Raw genomic sequence first — 12,295 nt, 5'->3', positions numbered from 1 at the left:
TGCGCTGATATAGCCAGTGTGACCTAACCTTGCTTTCTCCCTCTGTCAAATGGTGATGGATTACTGTGGAGGCTGGTATTTATGCTTTTCAAATCTCACGAGAACCGAGCTCAGAAAAACGAATACGTCACAATGACGTTTTTCCTCTATTTCGAATCCGAATGGGTGAAAGAGTCCCGAGCGTGCTCGGCTCGGTACTCGGATACCCTAAATTCGTTAGGATTTGGATCTCGGGGGAACCGAGCCCGCCCATCTCTAGTTAAGATTGTTACAAAAAATGAAAGGAGACTAGATACAAAACAAAGTGAGCTGATCAAATTAAACTGTAAAAGTAATACTGACATAACATGAGAAATGTGAATGCTGTGTGTCATGAACGCCCAGCCTGTCCCAGATACAGCAATCTAAACAGTGCAATTAACAAAGAGTCTTTTGAAACTAGCCAGATAGATAAGGATCTTGGGGATGTTTGAAGCCTCAAAGTTGTAAACCTTCTAGCCACTCAAGCAGAGCAGAGGTGAGAGATTCTCTGAGGTGCCCAAACATATATCTTAGTGATAGATAATTTACTTCAGAAAGCTCTGTCATTTTGGGAATCAATCTAACTTAATTGAAAGTGTAAATTCCTAAGGTGGAGGTGAAGAGTCTGTAAGAAAGGTTTAAAAATCTTCTGCCTTAGACATCAAATTGTGCATTTCTTGAGGGGTCTATTAAAAGTGAAATGTTCCATACTTTTCTATCGTGTTCCCTCACAAGACTACCTCGTAAGTAGTACTCGGATTTTATTTCCTATTTTATTTTTTGAAACTTATGTGCCACCTATTGTATGCCTGTTTATTACCTTTTTGTAAAAAAGCCTTGGAAATATTTTTCAGATTAAACATATTTAATCTAGTGTATTTCTCTGTGATTCTTTGTGAATTTACAAAGCCCAGGGAGGCTCATGCTACATGTGTATGTGATTTAAGTGTGAAACTTTAATAAGTGGTTTTGGTGAACGTAAGGACACCATAATAAATCCTTCGTGGTGGCAGAAAAGGTGTATTCATTTGGGTGCACTTTATTTGGGTGTAGGCATTTGGGTGCACTTCATAAATGACCTTCATACAGTGTGCCTGCTCCAGCCATATTGACTACAGGATTAAAGAGATTAGCAATAAGAATAAGACTGCTTTGGTGCTATTTAGAGAGATAACTGAGAAATACTCACTGGTTACATATGACAACAAAGTGTTTAGCGTAAGAACATGTGTTTAAAAAGATATCCCACAAAAACTGTCCTTCATGTCCGTTAACTGATAATAATTTTTTATGTCTTTTTTTCATTGTTTTTAACTTCACATATGTTAGTTAGCCCTGGTCGCTGCAATTAGAAATTAAAGGGAATGGGCAATTGAGCAGAGCATTGTGTGCTAAATTTGTTTTCATTTGTTCATTGTCTTCATAACTTCCATAACAGTTAATTCAGTCCCATCTGCCAATCAACAATAATGTACAAAGAAAAAAACAATATATTTTCCTTTTTTCACCTGCATTGACATGGAGTCCCCCTGAGAAAACCACTTTGTCTGAAAATCCCTTTATTCAAACACGATTTTATCTATGACTTCCAGCATTAGAACTGAAGCCAATTTTTTCCACACTGCAGATTGGGACACAGCTGTTAAAGTGTCAATTGCTGGAAATGTCAGAGTTTTTAAAGCAATATGTTTTTTAATCGATTGGCTGTGAGGGGCAATGATGGTGTTTAAGAATACAGTTGCTCTGCTTGCTGTATTGGAACGCAGCAATTAAAACATATCTTATTTGGTAATAAATAACCTCCAAGTATCTCACTAATCCTGTCATTTGAAGCAACCTGAAGGAAACCGAAAACTTATTTGCTATTTTCTGTCATACTGTATTTGCATAACTGCGTTCAAAAGAAAAATAAAGGTATACTATTACTATGTACTTTCCTGTAGTAGTCATTAGTGCACATGCAATATTATACCGTACATTTTAGCAACTTATACGGTAAACAAGATCATAATGTGAACATCTTGGGGTCTATTTATCAATGGGAAAAAAAAACCTAAATTCTCAGAAAACTGGAGTTTTTGGCCGATTTCAGGCTTTTCCCTATTTATGAAAGCCCCGGGGTTGGCAAGGACTGTTGCTGGCTATCACAGATGATATTGAGCCTTCATTGAGGCCTCTGGTGAAGAATCCCCATGCACGCTGTCCCTATTTATCCACCACGGTTCTCAGCAAGGGAAAATTTGCTTGCTTATTAAAATTAGTCTTTCCTTTTTTATTTATGTTTTACTTTTATTACAATTTTTTTCCACTTTATTGTTCTTTTGTTATAGAATCTGGAACTGGAAGCTCAAGATAGGCTTCCAGTTCCAGTGCGCATGTGGAAACTGGCATTCTGGCTCACATATGCACAGAGAGACCCTACACAAGCTTGATGAGTGGTAAGACAGCTGCCAGCCAGCATAACTCAACTGCCCTGGTGGCCTGTTAATGGCAAATTGGACCATATAACATTTTCTATTGCAGAGATAAGCGGCATTAGAATATCTTTAATATAGTCTTTAATTATAAATTTCCCCCCCTCATCCATGTGTTGCAGTGAAGTTTTCAAATGGTAATACCTTTGCTAATGGGGAATAGTTTAACTACTTAATGACTGTCATGACCAGACAATGAAGGATACAAAGCACACATCTACTCTGAGGTGCCGCAGTTGTGCAAATTGTAAATATACCTAGATTTCCACAAAGGTGCATGGGTTTAAAGAGCAAGATGGCAGCATTTGTGGATCAGCATAAGTTTCTGCAGGCCCGAGGGAAGGAGTTGGACTGAGTGAAGGTTTTCCTTGCTAAGTTCACAGTAGATACAATAGTGCAGTTACGTATGTTGAGAAACATACAGAAATAAAATTTCCTTTGAGATGCAATATTATTGAAGTGAAATAAAGGGGTGGAGAAGGCACATTTTTAGGGACATACCTTGTCGCAGATGGGCACATAGCCTCTTCCACCCTGCAAAAGGTTCTGCATTTTGACACCGCTTAGAATTGGTGGTCATTGGATCTTCTCTAATACTTTTAATGGGACCTGTTTCTCGCCTTCATGTTGCATTTAGGCGAAGAAAAACATTTTCAGGCAAACTGACCCATGTAATATAAGGCTTCACACCAAAAACTGACACATGACAACTACTGTCCACATATCTCCTCACTTTTAAGATTAATATAAGCCTTACATGTTAATCTGAGCAGTATTTTAGGGAGAAAACTGAAAAGTTTTTTAACTATATGGGTAGTTTTAAAGCGGTAGTAGGTTGGACTTTGATGTGACATATACTTTGCACAGTGGACCTCTGGAGAAGTTTCCACCTTTCTGTACACTCTGGGCCTGAGCCATAAAGGAACATGAAATGAACATATTATCTAGGGATGTTCAGGCTCGGTTTTTTGAAAACCAAGCCCCCCTGAATTTCACCAATCCGAGTACCGAGCTGGCTCTGACCTTTCCCGTGTCCTCAGAACTGAAACATGTCATTGAAGGCAAACATCATTGGAATGTCGTCGGATCTCAAGAGTTTTGGATCACATAAGTACCTCCCCTCCACGGAAAGCCGGCGCCATTTCTTAGACAGACACAGGGGGGTAGCAGCGTTCTAGGCAGTCTCTAGTGCCATTGCACAGCATCATTGTTCACACAGAAACAGGAGGGATGGCAGCGTTCTTGTCCGTCTCCAGTGACATAGCTGTGTGCCATTGCTCATACAGAGACAGGAGGGGTGGCAGTGTTCTTGTCAGTCTCCAGTGACATTGCTCTGGGCCATTACTAACACAGAAACAGGGGTAGCAGTGTTCTTATCAGTCTCCAGTGCTCACACAGAAACAGAAGGAATAGAAGTGTTCTTGTCAGTCTCCAGTGCCATAGCTCAGCACCATCAATGGCAACCAGCTGCTGACACGAGTCCTGATGATATTAGTCCTTCTGGCCAAAAGTGTTTGAAAATAATATTGTTACCTGTGAGATGGTCAAAATTGACTGGAAATGACTTGAGATTAGTGCTATTGAGGTTTATAATGTAGGAACAAAACAAAATAAAATTTATGTGATTTTAGTATATTTAAGCAATTTTTTCAAAAACATACAGATCCAAAACCAAAACACAAACTTAATACAGATCCAAAACCAAAACACAAGGTACAGCGAACATCTCTAGTATTATTGCACATATATTGGGCATACCCACATCCTTATTCAACAAGGAGAGGATCTGAAGATACGTCTTTTGATGAATACGGGCCTAGGTCCACTCTCCTCTAATAGACAAGACACTGCAGCATACGTCCAATACATATATGGAATACCAAGTCCCAAAAGAATGCACAGGAATGTTATTAATCTCTACTGTACATAAAATAAATTTTTGCAGTTGCTCCTGATTGCAAACAAATGTTCTACTATGCATAAAGAGCCATCACTAGTAACTGGCACTTACACTAAACCTGTAGCTGGTGTAAGTGAAATGACTGACAATCACGTACCTTAGAGATGCTCAAAGCTTGAAACAGATGCTGCTGCATGACTCAGAGCAATGTCCGATTCACATAGTCAATGTACGCCCTAACTGTACATTAACTGCGTGCATACGTCCAGTCCCCTCTCCGTTCTGAGCCCCTGAAATTATAGACTGTAGTATGGATCCTTTATGCTCGAAGATGAATTGACTTTGATGCGTTCTCTGGCATATGGTTTCTTTCTGGGCATGTGCAGATCACTGCTACACCTTAATGAATCAGACCCCCTATGTGCACCAGCCAGAGCCACAAGGTGTTTTGCATTGCTCATTGAGTACACTTTGTAAATGATCTCCATTGGAGACAGACTTTTATGAGCTGAACAAACATTCATGAGAATGCAGCTTATAAATTCATTAGGAACCAGAGACATCAATGAAAACAAACAGACTGTTGTAAGAAATTACAGATTGTGAAAAGAAAAAGGTGGGAGATAGGAAATGGGGAAACAAAGTAATTGAAGAGTCATGGTTGGCCCAAAATAACAGTTTTTCCTTCTCCTTGTATTAACATTGACAATATGCTCTCTTACAAATCTCTTGAGAATTTACTGATCTTTATCTAAATTGAATGTCTCAAATGTAATCAATGTGTTGTTCAATTCCTTGAATTAAATTGTTGCAACAAAACATTACATTTTCTTTTCTTATTAAATGATTTTTGGCATATTTGATTTTTAATTCCATTCGCCGAATATGACTCAGACCTACAAGATTGCACCAGATGCTCATAAAACATTGTCCTGGAAAATATACATCAATATAATATGTAGGGTTTATTTTCTATTGAGTAAAACATGAACATAAGTGGCTACGTAGTTTACTTGTCTATCTAATTTGAATGTCTCTTCAAATGTAATCAATTTGTTATTTGTTGTTCAATTCCTTGAATTGAATTTTTGCAACAAGACATTCCATTTTCTTCTCTTATTAAATTACTCTTTAAATATCTGATTTTTAATTCCATCAACTGAATATGACTCAGATCCACAAGCTTGTACCAGATGCTCATAAGCTCCACCCCAACCACTAACTACACCTCAATTACACAGAACATGCTGCAACTTCTAAAGAGGAGGGAGTCAAAGCACTAACTCAAATGGCAGCTGACACCTGGTTGAATGACAATAAGTTTCACCCAATCAGCATCCAGCAAACATGTGAGCTAGTACTTCAAGTAAGGCTGGGTGCACACTACAGGAAAATTCTAATGGAGCAATCGTTTTGCGACAGGGAAAAAAAAGTCCCAATCAGCGTGCCGATTCATGTATACACACTATACCCGTTGTACACTATTACCTTCAAATCTATGCTCTTTGTGTATCATATCTATTGGCTGCAACTTAAAGGAACATGAGCCCGAGTCCAATGCTGCTTCCAGAGCAATTCATCTGACTTTCACACCACATATGAATTGAGTAGTGCGGCATGCATCAGTAATTTTATTAAATTATTAGTATGGTTCCTCCCTAGCTTCTTCTACAAAAACTCAGAAAAAAAATCTGACCATCTGCAAAGTTTTAGCACAAACTTGTACACACAGTTCAGCTGGTTAGTTTATATTGCTAGCACGGGAACTTATAGAATAAATAGGTTGTGTAATCAGCAAACAACAGGGAGTGTATAGCACCATAAACACCCTCAAACAATATGTGGCTTAAAGATCCTTATTTACAAAAAGAAAAGAAAACAATGTTTTGGCATTTAGCGAATGTGGTACAAGGGTATCTCTAATCATATTCAGCATATTTTGCACAAGAAATGTCAGCCAGAAAGGAATATCTGCTCTCTTCGCCAAATTATTCCACAACAATGCCATGCTTGAAGAGTCCGCTGTGAACTCTTTCCTTATGGACTCATTGATTGGCGGAAGCAGAGGAGAGGTTGGGGTCAATTACCAGGGCAGCGGGGTTTACTTACCACAGGCTTCCGAGGGACCTTTTGGACTACAGAACTGCAGACTTTTACCAGTTTTGAGCAAACAAAATGAAGGTATCCCCCCAATCTCTCCACACCTCTCATGGATGGAGTGACAGAGTGAGAGGAAGGAAGGACAGCATGCAGACAGTTGTGAGTGCATCCACACTGCAGGATTGGAACAACATTGTTCCATGACTTAATGAGATTCTTAGTTCAATTTAAAAATTTCATTCAACGATACGATGGGCTTTGGAACAATGATCGGTCCTCATTGCAGGATACACACTACTATGATATCGGGCCAACCAGTTGTTTATCGTCTGATTGGTCCGAAAAATGTAGTAGTGTGTATCTAGCTTAACACTCCTCTTTCCAGGAGCATTTGCAGCAATTCTCCAGCAGAGGTGCCCAGTATAAGTAGGCAGTGGCATAGCAATAGCAAGAAATGGGGACACGGCCAGACTGGGACTAAAAAAAAAAGTCCTGGCATACAGAGCACTTCACCCCACATCCCGAAACTGTCTATTGGCACTACTGCTGACTTAATGCAGTAATGGGGGTTGAGTGTAGTACTGGATCAGCAGTAGAGCCAATACATAATAATGGATGCAACACATTATTTTATTGCAAGCAGGACTAGGTGGATGACTTAGGCAGAGTAGACCATTTAAGCAAGTTTTTGGGAGCTCAGTCCAGGCTTCTAAGATACAGGACGACAACCCTTTTGGCAACTGCCATAATTGCCAATCCAGGCCTAATTGGGGCAACAAATAAAGAATCCACAACAATTTACTATTCTGTCATAAGGGAGGTCATCCTTATGAAACTGAGAAAAGCTCTTACATTATTACAGAACATAATGAAAAACACGGCTTTTTAGCGCTTCCGCTCTCTTCCTCCTCCATATAATCCTGTATTCATCTTCTGGACCACAGGATGCAGTAATTAATATTGTCAAGAAGATAGGGTGAGGGTGTAACAGCTGATTGGCTGTGGCTCTTATCCAACAAGAAGACGCATACAGGATATATCCACAGAGCAATATGTTTAAATTCTCCTCTGCAAGCTGTCCAGAAACAAGAGGTGACCTGAGGTGACGGTGGGATTGCTGGGCGGTACACCATCTTGGGTGGTAGATAAATAGAAGGGACTGTCCCAAAGTAAACAAGGTTTTTGAGGACAGGTACATGCAACACGGTCTTTGGAGCATGTTTTAAGTGAAGTACAATAACTTGTTTTCTAGAACATGTTATTTTGTCAACAGAACAGTTTTACAACAGTTTTTGGTTTATGCTTTAAACTGAAAACATCTGATTTAATTACAAGCCAATAAAAGAAATCTAAAACAGGTGGGGAACAAATTCTCTTTAAACACACTGTATAAAATCACTAAAGAAAGGAGAACAGCTAATCCTACAAATGTCCTTGTGTTTCTCATTGAATATTAAAATACTAATTAAGAAGCAGTAGCAGCCAGAGGGAAATTGTAGGCAAAAACGTTTTTAGCAACACTAATTGATTATTTGGTTTCTCGAAGTAATACAGTTTTCAGTAAAGGTTCATATATCAATATAGAGCTAGGAATAAATCTAGCTAGATGGTGGGCAAATATAAAACGCGCAAACACATTTAGAGTTGGTAGTGCATGCATCCCAGCTGAACTTGGGATCACAATGCATAAATAAAGTTGCCCAGGATTTGTGTGCTACCTGCAAAAGCTGGCAGTATAACATGGTTTATTCACATGAAAATGTGCATTCCTTAGCTGGATTTGCTCCTAGGTATAAATTAAGTCCAACAATATTTTATTCACCGTTTAGATTAACTGGAGAATTATAGTAGCAATACAAGTTTCACATACAAAGAAAAATAAAGAGATGTGTACTTGTACACACCTGTACAGCAGCAGGTTGTCCCTCACATTATTTTGGTGATATGGATTATATATGTATATTTATATATAAATATATACACAACTTTATTTTGTGATTGTTTATTTGGTTAATCATTACACAATGAAATAGATACAAGAACACAATATAGCAGGTCAAATAAGTACAGAAACAAATAGCAAAAATGTGGATGTGTGGGGGATTGCTAACCAGGGTATTTCTAATTTTAGGAGGTAAGGGGAGGGAAGAAAGAAGGGAGAGGGGTGTGTGTTAAAGGATGAAATATCAAAGAAGCCTGAGAGGATGGAAAGTAGTTAATGAGAGAAGGGCAGGTAAATGTTATAGAGGCCAGGATTCCAAGGTCTTAGAAAATGATTTCTTTGTTTAGTATCACAGACATATATTCCATGCGGTAGACATACCAGATGCGCGTAATGGCTGCTGCCAAGGAAGGGGGAGTTTGAGCCTTCCAGTCCACTGCAAGCTGGCGGATGTTGTCAGAGGTTAAGTGGAACAAAAGTTTAAATTTATGGTTCGTAATACCGGGAGGCGCTTGGGGAAGTAAGTAATACTGAGGTGTAAGTGGGACAATTTGCAGGACAGAGGGGTATGTCTTATTATGTTACTTAATGTTGTGCACTTTATAGATATTGAGCCTAATTCATTAAGGAAAGTAAGGCAAATAAAGAAGTAAGTTTTCTCCTGGACAAAACCATGTTACAATACGAGGGGTGCAAATTAGTTTATTATTTTGTACATAAGTTAAATAATGGTAGTTTGTTCATGTAGCACACAAATACTTGATAGCTTTATTTGTACACTGAAATTTAAAGTTGATCTAGAACGTGCCCCACCCCAACTATAAATCTGCCATCACATTTTTAAACATATATTTACATCCACTTCAAATGCAACATGCTTTTGCCAAGGTGCAAAGTTACTCAATTTGTTTGCTTTACTGTGTGATTTGTAATGTGATGTCCTTTTAACATTATAATCAATTAGATCTGATCTGTGACAGCTTTTATTTATTAAGTTATCCATTTTTTATTTGTACAAGTGGTCTAATAAGTGCTGTGATATTTATTTTTTGTAAGATATGTGTTTCCTTTAGTCTTAACTGCTTTTAAAGGTAGACAAGGTGACGACAGCCCAGCAGCTGGATCTCTGACAGAGATTACACATTTAAATGTTGATTGAGTTTAGCAGTTTGGAGCCGATTATGTCTAAAACTACTATTTTACTGTGCACCTTAAGGCATGGGCTACACTGAAGATTTGTATTCACCCAATCTTAGAGGATTACATTAAATTACAATACAAAGAAAAACTCCACCCAAAACTAAATGGGAAATGTAATATTTGATGCATTTACTCTCAGGTCAAGGAGATTTGGAATACTGCAATTTTATAGTCAGAAAACCTATGCATGCTGAAGAGATGATATATCAGGCTTTGTAACTTTAAAGTTATTGCAGATGGATTTCCTCTGGAAATTAACAGGATAAAAGACATGGGGGGTTGTATGTGTTTAAAATTAACTTTTTAAATAATCAGAAAACAAATCAGTGTAACCAAATTGCACACAATTCTATGGATAAAAACATATCTGATACATAACGCATAATGATCAGTGGTCAAAGTGGAAATTTAGAAGTGGCGGTGTGGAAAATGTAATGTGGGAATATAAGTGAATGAAATTTGATAGTTTTACAATGAAGGCAGTAAGAGAAGTGGTGTATTGACATACCGCTGTATATACCCCCACTTTTACCATTGCTAATAATAATAACAAGAACAACTATGGAGAAATTTTGTTTAGATAAACAATTATTTCTGGTGTACAATTTTCCTTTATATATTTAAAATAATTTACTTGTCCAATGCAGCACTATGTTTCTTATAAAATGTATCTATTGTAATTTATATACACAAAAGTCTTCTGGCATTGACAATGAATTACCCTGAAACTGCTGTTTGTCTCCAACTTGTGAATTGAGCCTTTGCCTTCCTCGTGACAGGGTGAATTGATACACAGCATGAGATCAGCTTCTGAGTGATTTCGAGCCATCCCTTACCCCATGAAGGCAGGGTTAATAGAAGGGTTTGAAAACATGGTCTCAACAGCAACATAATAGAAAAGCTTAACAACTTGTCAAAGATCAGCAGTAAATAGGATAATTTGTACTTCATGAATCATGCAGAGAACAAGCTGAGCAGAATTACAATATTAAGGAGAAATTTCTAAACACCCTATCCTCATCCTTATATACTCTATTTCTGAATCATAACAGATACATAATACTAGGAGGTACATTTGCTAAGGGATCACATATTTGGACATGAAACATCAACTTTCAGTATTCTTTTTTTCGAAAGTAAATAAATATTTGATAATGTCCTAAAATGCATCATTTAATCATCGAAAATATGTGTATAAGTATTATTATGCAAATACAGAATTTCTAGCAGATTTCTACCATGACCCCCTATTAAATTAAATAGCCCCCTGTAGTGATCATAGAGAAATTACAGTTATAAGGATTAACCTATAACATAACTGGGGGGAATAAGTTCTAATCATAACTGCAGTGTAAATATGGTATATTAAATGAATTCATTGATATATTGAGCTACTTAGGTGTAAAATGTGAAGTCAGAGGGTCTGTTGTGTGTTTATTCGGTGGCTCTGTACATCCCGGTGTTAGATAGCAGTGTCACACGTGTCAGCTTCAAAGACCTCATGGGGTGAGCTATATTCTGGCCTAGGATGGATTTTTGACACCAGAATAGACATTTAGGAATCGCTCAGCATGCTGTCTTTCACAAGGAGACCATGTGATGACTGACTATATTTTATATAGACAAAACTAATTCAGTTTTCAAATATGGCACTTAAAATCAATAAAAAGTAGTGATCAACCACTATTCCTCAATAGCATGATGAAGGGCAGCTCATATGTCAAATTAAGCTCTCTGTCACACAGAGAAGTTGAGGAAATGAGTGTAAGCTCAACTAATACACTGTACCTAGGCCTGTTTGGTATTACTAGATGGGTAAGTATAAAGGGGATCTATTAATAATAAAATTGGTTTTGTGTGCCACTCCACAGAAATGTTAGGTCACCTAGTAGAATTGGGTATTAAATGAGGCAATATGTAAATCGTGGTTGTAAACACTGTTACAGAGCACAGCCCTGGAGGTGGGGAAAGGTGTGAAAGTGTATTTAAAATGATGAAAACTGCTACAAGAAATTCTCAGCCTTTTGGCAAAATCAATCCACATTGATAAGCTATCCATCTTCCCAGCCGATTTCCCATGGCACGAATTATACAACTCATGTAAGTTTATATTCTAAATCTTTGTCTTTTATTTTTAAATCTGTTTTGGTTGTGTATGTCAATTGTTTATCTATTTGGTTTTTATATCTGAATGCCCTGTACCTTTGTATATTAAATCTATACATGTAATAAGTTGCGTCCTTGGTACGCTAACAAATCCATTAGCCTGTTAAGAATATAGCTTAATAAAGTTAACCCTTTGAATGCCAGTGTGTGATTTGTTAATACATTCGACTAACAAGCCTAGCATGTGCTTGCATTTACATTTGTGTAACAGGTGTGAAGATTTAACCCTCTAATTGCTGGCGTGGGGCTTGCTAACCCTTGGGTAGCCAGAAGCCTTGTGTGCCAGTGTGGGACAGTATATCAGGGTTCTATTGCCCTTATTCAATAGGTGGCAAACCTGAAGTGTGTGGGGGTGTGAGAGCACTGTTGTGGGGACGATTCAGCAGGTCTATAACCTGTATGATAGGTAAGAGAAAGACTGAGTGCTGGAATTGTGTGCAACCCCATTTAGTAAACACCCAAAGTCATGGAAGCTGGAAGCGTGTTTGTGAC

Source organism: Mixophyes fleayi, chromosome 6 (genome assembly GCF_038048845.1).
Source record: "Mixophyes fleayi isolate aMixFle1 chromosome 6, aMixFle1.hap1, whole genome shotgun sequence".
NCBI lineage: Eukaryota > Metazoa > Chordata > Amphibia > Anura > Limnodynastidae > Mixophyes > Mixophyes fleayi.
This window is presented reverse-complemented; position numbering follows the sequence as displayed.